General features: G+C 40.3%; 1 pseudogene; it reads left to right on the top strand.

The window, feature by feature from the left end:
- The first annotated feature begins 1,188 nt into the window (after nucleotides 1-1,188).
- Nucleotides 1,189-8,023, top strand: part of LOC106000976 — an 11,478-nt pseudogene continuing 4,643 nt past the window's right edge.

The following is an 8,023-nucleotide window of genomic DNA, read 5'->3' as shown; positions in this document are numbered from 1 at the left end:
AACTTAGCTTCTGAGGGGCCACAGTTTCAGATAATAAAGTTAGGAGACACACTGCACTGAAAAGCTTAGAAAATGACTGGTGTTGAAAAGAATAATGGTTACAAAGCAAGAAATAGAACCAAGTTCTTTCCTTCATGTGAGTTTGAAAATAAAAAAAAATCTTATGAGGAATGTCTTGGAGGGAGACTTTGGGAAAGAACATCCACAAGAGAAGAAAAGCCAGTATTCATCAGGAGTGCACAGGGCAGCAATGCAAGCACCATGGGCTGGTCTCTACATTGCAGATCATGATTTTTGGATGCACTTGCTTTGTTTTAACATGGTATTTTAAAAAATGTTTAAATCCATCCTGCTGCCTAGGTAGCTATCTAGATTTTCCTTCCTTGTTTCCTTGCTTACTTGCTTTAATCTATCTTAAATTTCTTTTCTTTTTTTCTACTTTCCTAACTCCATGTATTCCTACATATCTACTTCTACCTAGCCAACTACCTACCTACCCATAATTAGTGTTATTGTTTATCAACTTCTGGGTAATGATGATTATGATTACACTTTGGGGTAAGGCAGAAAAACAAAAATCTCAGATATCTGGTGCCAAGGCAGCAGTCTTCTATAATTATTTTGATTCTGATTTTTTTCTGACTGAGTGATATGTGAAAAGCTATGGCGAATACCCTAATATAGATCCTATTGAAATTAAAATATACTTTTTTATATTTTTTGGTTGGTTATGGGGCCTGAAATCTGGGCCTGGGCCATGTCCCTCAGCTCTTCAGCTCAAGGCCAGCTCTCCATCACTTGAGTCACAGTGCCACTTCTGGCTTTTTCTGCTTATGTGGTGCTGAGGAATCCAACCCGGGGCTTCATGCATGTGAGGCAAGCACTCTACCACTGAGCCACCTTCCCAGCCCATAAAAATAAACTTTTTAAAAAAGAGTAAGAGAGTCATTCTGCCTTTGGAAAAACATTTTTCAAGGACAAATTTGTGATGTGCAGGTCTCATTGGGACACATGATAACTTTAGTTCTGGGCTTTGATCTGGATTTCCACCACCCTGCATCTGTGCTAGATCTGTTGCTTGCCTAGCAGTTGAGGATTTGCATGAGCCCAGAGCACAGCCCACTTGGCCTGAGAACTTCTTTAAGGCTGCTCAAATTCTGGGTATCAGTCAGTCTCATTCAGCACATACCATGGACATGAGGGCCCCTGCCCAACTCCTGGGGCTCCTGCTACTCTGGTTCCCAGGTAAGGAAGGATAGCACTTTTTCCACCCTGTGGGAGAAGTCTAGGCCTAGAAGCCTGGGTCTTAATGGAAGGTCTCACAGTATAACTAATTGGGTGGATATTTGTCTTTTGTTTCCATTATCAGGTACCAGTTGTGACATTCTGATGACCCAGTCTCCATCCTCTCTGTCTGCATCAGTAGGAGATAGAGTCTCCATCACCTGCAAGGCCAGTCAGGGTATTAGCGATGATTTACAATGGTATCAGCAGAAACCAGGGAAAGCTCCTAAACTCTTGACTTACTGGCATACAGATTGGAATCTGGGGTGCCATCCAGGTTCAGTGGGAGCAAATCTGGGACGGAGTTCACTCTCACAATCAGTAGCCTTCAGCCTGAAGATTTGCAACTTACTACTGTCAACAGGGTTATAGTTACCCTCCCACAGTGGTACAAGCCATAACATAAACCTCCAAGGGAAGCAGAAGTGACAGGCTGGGCTGCCCCAGCTGCTTCTCCGTGTGGTTTCACCTGGTGACAGTGCTTTGCAGCTACAGCCAGGCTCTGAAGTTCAGTTGGGGATTTGGTCGAGGTGGTCAGTGACAATCCTCTCTATCTTAACTGTATTTCTTCATCTCAGCCTCACAGTCATCATCCACACAAGGCTTCTGTTGTCATAAAAAGAACACAGATCTGTACTTCAGAGCATCTGGAATATGATATCCAGGGGATATGATTTCCACTTGGAAGGCCTCACAAGAGAGGCATTTGCCCTCCCTTTGTTCCTCTTACACTGTTGCACCCATTTGCTTAGTGAATTCCCTTCTAAGTCTGAGATTCAAGGTTCAGCCTGACCTTGTCTTGACCCATCATGACTCCTCAGGTCCTTCTTTAAAATGAGGTTGGGCTGGGCATTGGTGGCTCATGCTTATAATCCTAGACACTTAGAAAGCTGAGATCTGAGGATCTGGTTCAAAGCCAGCCTGGCCAGAAAGCTGAGAGACTCTTATCTCCACATAAATACCAGAAGACCAAAAGGGTAGATGTGACTTAATGTGCAAGAGGGCTAACCTTGAGAAAAAGAGCTCAGGGACAGTGCCCAGGCCCCGAGTTCAAGGGCTATGACTGACAACAATAGTTATTTTAGTAAAGTCCTGAGAACATTATTGCTCTGGATCATTAGCAAACACAGAGAGAGAGGAACACTTAAATTATAAATATGCTGGAAAATTTAGGAAATGGAGATCATGTTGAATGATGTAAGTCAGGATTCCAAAGCCAAATATTCCATGGTTCCACTCATTTGTTGTATGTAGAATTAAATGATGATAATATAATAATTAAATAATAGTAACAATAAAACATGGTAACAGTTCATGAAAGCAAAACGGGGAAAATGTCTAAAGGGAGATAGGTAAGGGACCAAAGGCACTAATGAAAATGTATTAAGTATAATATATAATATGATGTATGTATATATACATATATTTGTGAATAATGAAGTCAATTATATACTGTAAGAAAAACAGTAGGTGTTGGAGGGAAATGACAGTGGAAAGACAAAGAAGGTACTGAAGTTTTTCAAAGTACACTGAATTTAGGTATAGAATTATCTTTAAAAATCACCTCATGCTATTAATATATGCAAATTAAAATTAATCCTTAGATAAAAGAAATAAAATGGCATAATTTTTCATTAAAATACTGAGATTTTCTTGCATAATTGTTTGAAAAGATTTCTTAACAAAACAAAACCAAACTCCAAATGGAAATCTTGCCAGTTGCTATATCACAAAGCTTCCACTAGATGCCAAAATCCACACAAAAAGAAAAAACTGAACCCTGATCTTAGAGACCTTGGAAAAGCAGGGTGATGCTTCCCTTTTGTCCTTAGGAACTTGAGCCTGGAGAGCTCTATTCTAGGTTTTCATGGTACACATGGCAGCTAGGACCATGTTTATGGAAGGGGTCATGTCTCCTCATGTACAAGTTCCTATTTCATATTTCACTTTGAAAGTGTAATCACACAAGACAAGGCTGACACTCCCACCAGAATTCTTGTGAAATCATCAAGTACAGATCAGAAAGGTGAGGAAAGGAGGGCTGAAGACACACAGCCCTGAAGGGAACATGTGCACACACCATATCCAGTTGTGGGAGGTGAGAGGGGGCTGCACTGTCAATGCTATCCCCAGCAGGGGCCCAGAGTCCTCTGCACTGAGCAGTTCACTGCTTGTGCTCAAAAGAACAGATTGGGTCCTGAGCTTCATGATGCTCAGGCTAAGAGTGAGGAAGAGCCATTGTTCCCTAGAGTTCTTTTTCAGGATCAGAATTTGAAATGATGAGTTAGACAAATAAAGTATATTTATCCATGTGTTAATTTGATACATATGAACAATACACATGTTACTTCTGCATTCTTTCATTTGTGAAGTGCTCCTATATTTTTTTTTTAGTTGGTGGGTGTTTTTTTTGTTTGTTTGATTTTTTTGTTGTTTGTTTGCATATTTTTTGCCAGTCCTGGGGCTTGAACTCAGGATGTAGGTGAGGTGTTGTCTTTGAGATCTTTGCGCTCAAGGCTAGCATTCTACCACTTAAACCATAATGTCATTTCCAGCTTTTTCTGGGTAATTTATTGTAGATCAATTTATTCCTGACCAGGGTGGATTCAAACCATAATCCTCAGATCTCAGCCTCCTGAGAAGCTAGGATTAGAGGAGTGAACTACCAGAGCCCTACTTCCTCTCTGTTTGAATAAGGACTGGAATTAAGACTCTGTCCTGAGGGCCCTGCTGAATCTCCCCCTTTTTCAAGCCCCTCAGAAGCCAAGGGAAGAACCCTGGAGCATCCTTTCCAGTCTCATCCCTGCTCTGAAGTCTAGGTCTCTCAGACTTTCACCTTGTCCCAGACCTCACTTACTTTCATGGCCCAGATTATAAACACGTTCCTTTCCTGAAGCTCTTCCTTCTTTCAATAAGATCCACAGAAAGTTCCTTTAGTCTCCCCCATCTCCCTGTCCTCAACTTCATCTCTCAGCTAGTAACTCCATCCCTCAGAGCCCAGAGTAAGATCTCTGGTTGAAGGCCATTGTTTCAAACTCTTCCAAGTATTCCAGTACCTAAATCCTTTGCAGATTTGAAACTCATAGACACATTTTCACAGTTGCTGAAGCCAGACCTGGAACATGGATCAAGAGAATTTATGTGTAATGCTAGAGCCTGTCTGCTTTTTAATTCCACACAGGTAGATGTCTTTTGTCATTCTATTAATAATTTGCCAGGTTGCCTTTATAACTTCACAGCACCCAGCTACCTTTTACTTGTTTTATTTAGTACCAGCTCTGTCCTAGAGTGCATGGTAGAGAGAGCAAATCTCTTCCAGCAAAGACAGTGACTGAGATTGAGAGGACCATATGAGAAAAATAAAGGTTAAATTTAGGAGGAATAAGGGGAAGAGTATAGCTTTTGGTAGTAGGTTCATACATCATCATAAAAAGAAGGAAGAAGAGCATTGTAAAATCCTTCCTGGAGCAGTTGTGTTAGCATGTGCTGCAAAGACCATTTATGTTTTAGGAGGAGAAGATGATCAAGTCATGACTCAGATGCAGTTTATACAATAAATGGTAATGAAGACATCTCTGATTGGACAATGACTTATTTGTGGGCTCTGTGACTTGGAACAACTGTGTTGTCTCCTTGCACCCACAGCAGATGCTTCCATTTGTGATGTTAAGTTCCATGTGACTACTCTGCTGTTTGGCCTCAAATGTGACATCCTGCACTATACAATGCAGTGTGTCACCACATGCTGATCTCCATGTTGTGTGGCCTGCTAACTTAACTCTAATTCTACTTCCTATTGTCAGCTGTGCTTGATTCCTCATGCTGAAGAGGTCCTCTCCAAACTGTGTGGCTGCAGTTTGTCCTCACTCTGACCACAGAGCATTTTATTCCATCTGTGTCTGTTTGGATCAAATAGCCTAAATGCATTCACTAAAAAATGCTTTAGTACCAGGTACCACTGGCTCATCCCTGTAGTTCTAGCTACTCAAGAAGCTGAGATCTGCTCAAGGTAATTGGAAGTCAGCCTGGGCATGAAAATCTATGTGCTGCTTATCTCCAATTTACCACTAAAACGCTGGAAGTGAAGCTATGGCTCATATTTTAGAAAACCAGCCTTGAACAGAAAAGCTGAGGAAACTACCTAAACTCTGAGTTCAAACATCAGGCCAAGCACACACACACAAATCACTTACAAACTAAAGTATATTGGTCATGAAAGATAATGCAGGGTTAAGGAGAACAGTGAACTTGAAGTAGAGTTCAGCCATTGGTTAAAGATATTAGATACACACAGAGAGAGTGAGGGGAGAGAGAGAGAGAAGCTTCCAGTTATTAAGATAGAAGACACAGATGTCCTCCCAATGTTTAGTAAATGTTATATTAAGCAGAATTGCATGACACTTACAAAGTTCGATATGGAGCCACATGTATTCCTAAGTATAAAGAGGAAATACCTTTTATGATCTGTCCTAGAGAGTGGCAATAAATCAGAGCATTCAGAAGAGAAGGAAATGAGTCATTTGTATGGAGTAAGCAGGACACCAATACAAACAGCAGAAGACACTATACATCTCAGATTAAAATAGTTTATTTCACATATAATCCTTTTCAATATTTTTATCTCTCATAAAACTTTTTGAACTCTATATTTCTCAATCTGGATAATAATGATTATTATTAATTATTTAATGTGGTTCAGGGAATTACCGGAATGCTCTAGAATCCTGTGTCACAAAATTCACAGATACAAAATGCAGGAAAATATAAAATTGACCTCTCTTAGGAATGTTTATCTCTCATTGACTGGCTTATATTAACATAATCAGTAAAGAAAATGCTAGCAAGTCTTGGACAAAGTGGGAATTAAAAATATTTATTTTTCTCACAGGACAACATATTCTGTTCTCACATCACCAGGGAGAAACACATTATCTACAAGGAAATTGGACATCTGTGGTCTTTAGGTCTGTATTCTGTCACTGAAATCTGCCAGATTGCAGTTATGCCCAGCCCTCCCCAACTCCTGCTAATTTGCATGTGCCCAGAGCTCAGCCCACTGAATTGAGAACATCATAATAGGCTGGTCACACCCTGTGCAGGAGAAGGTTCCACTTAGCACACAGCATGGACATGAGGGTTCCTGCTCAGACCCTGGTGCTCTACAGTTTTGGCTCCAAGTAAAGAAGGACAATGCTGGGGATTATTCATCTCATGGTTTTTTTGTTTGTTTTTTTGTGTTTTTTATTGTGAAAATACCATAAAAAGGGGTTACAATTACATGGGCAAGGTAATGAGTACATTACTTATCAAGCATTGTTTCTTCCTCCTTTGTTTCCCCTTCCCATCCCTCCCCATTTCCCCCCCACCCCCACCCCCGGATCCCCCACCCCCACTCCCGCGACAAAGTTGTAAATTCGTTTTTCGACAGAATGTCTTATATATCTCATTGTTTCAATGGGACCACCTATATCCCTATTTAAACGATTTGTTTTTTCCCTTCCCCTCAACAAATTATACCAACATCAAATACAGTGAAAACAGGGCTTATACTGTGGGGGAGGACATACAAAGAAACAAAGAAATATCTTACAAATATGTTAGAAACAATAGCAGGAAAGAAAAGCAGCCTGCTTCTTTCTGGAAGCACTTGGATAGCATAATTAATTAAATGCATAATGTTTTTCATGTTTCCATTGTCAGGTGCAAGATGTGACGTCCAGTTGACCCAGTCCTACCACTTACATGCATCTCTTGGAGACAGAGTTGTCATCACTTGCAGGGCCAGTCAGCACATTAGCAATGAGTTAAATTGGTATTAGCAGAGACCAGAGAATGCTACAAAGCTTCTGATCTAATTTGCAAATAGATTGGCCTCAAGGTTCAATGCGAGTAGATCTGGAACAGAGTTCACACACCATCAGCAGCCTGCAACCTGAAGATAGTGCCACTTTGTACTATGAACAGGATTACAGTAGACCTCCAATAGTGATACAAGATATTACAAAAACATCACAGGGAAGCAGACATGAGAGACTGGGCTGTCCCAGCTGCTCTTCATGAGTCTTCACCTGCTGACAGAGCTGCTCAGGTGGAGTCAGTCTTTTAAGGTGACTAGAAAGTATTGGGAGGAAGGCCCTGGAGGCATCGGCACACCCTAACTCTCTGTCTTCCTTCTCATGTCAAGCAGCACATATCTGACAATGCCTCTTCTGACTTACAAAGAACACACATCTGTGATAAAATTTGTAGTCATTCAATAAAGAAGAACCCTTTCTAGGTATGTCAAAGTAAGCTTTTAAAAGCAGGGCAACATAGTTTTTACAAAAGATTTTTTAAATACAGCATTGTAAAAAAATTGTCATTAATTTTTAAATAACTTGTGATTAACACATAATGTATTTGAAGTACAGTAGGTTTTAGTATGTACACGTATTGTCCAATCATCTAAACAATGTAACTAACAAATTAGTTCAGCAAACCAAACATTTATCAATTTCTTGTTGTCAAGGGTTTTTTTCTTCACCTATGAGATCTTTAAAAACCTTTTGCTAAACTAAAGGCAGGTACCTATATACCACCTGCACCAGAATCAACTCCAAATAGATCCAAAACCTCAATATAAAAACAGACACCTTGAAAATATTACAGGAAGGAATAGGAGAAACTCTAGGGCGCCTTAGCACAGGATGAAATTTTCTTAATAAAGACCCAGAAACACAACAAGTCAAAGAAAGTTTGG

Source organism: Dipodomys ordii, unplaced genomic scaffold, assembly GCF_000151885.1.
Source record: "Dipodomys ordii isolate 6190 unplaced genomic scaffold, Dord_2.0 Scaffold255, whole genome shotgun sequence".
Taxonomy (NCBI): domain Eukaryota; kingdom Metazoa; phylum Chordata; class Mammalia; order Rodentia; family Heteromyidae; genus Dipodomys; species Dipodomys ordii.
This window is presented reverse-complemented; position numbering and strand designations above follow the sequence as displayed.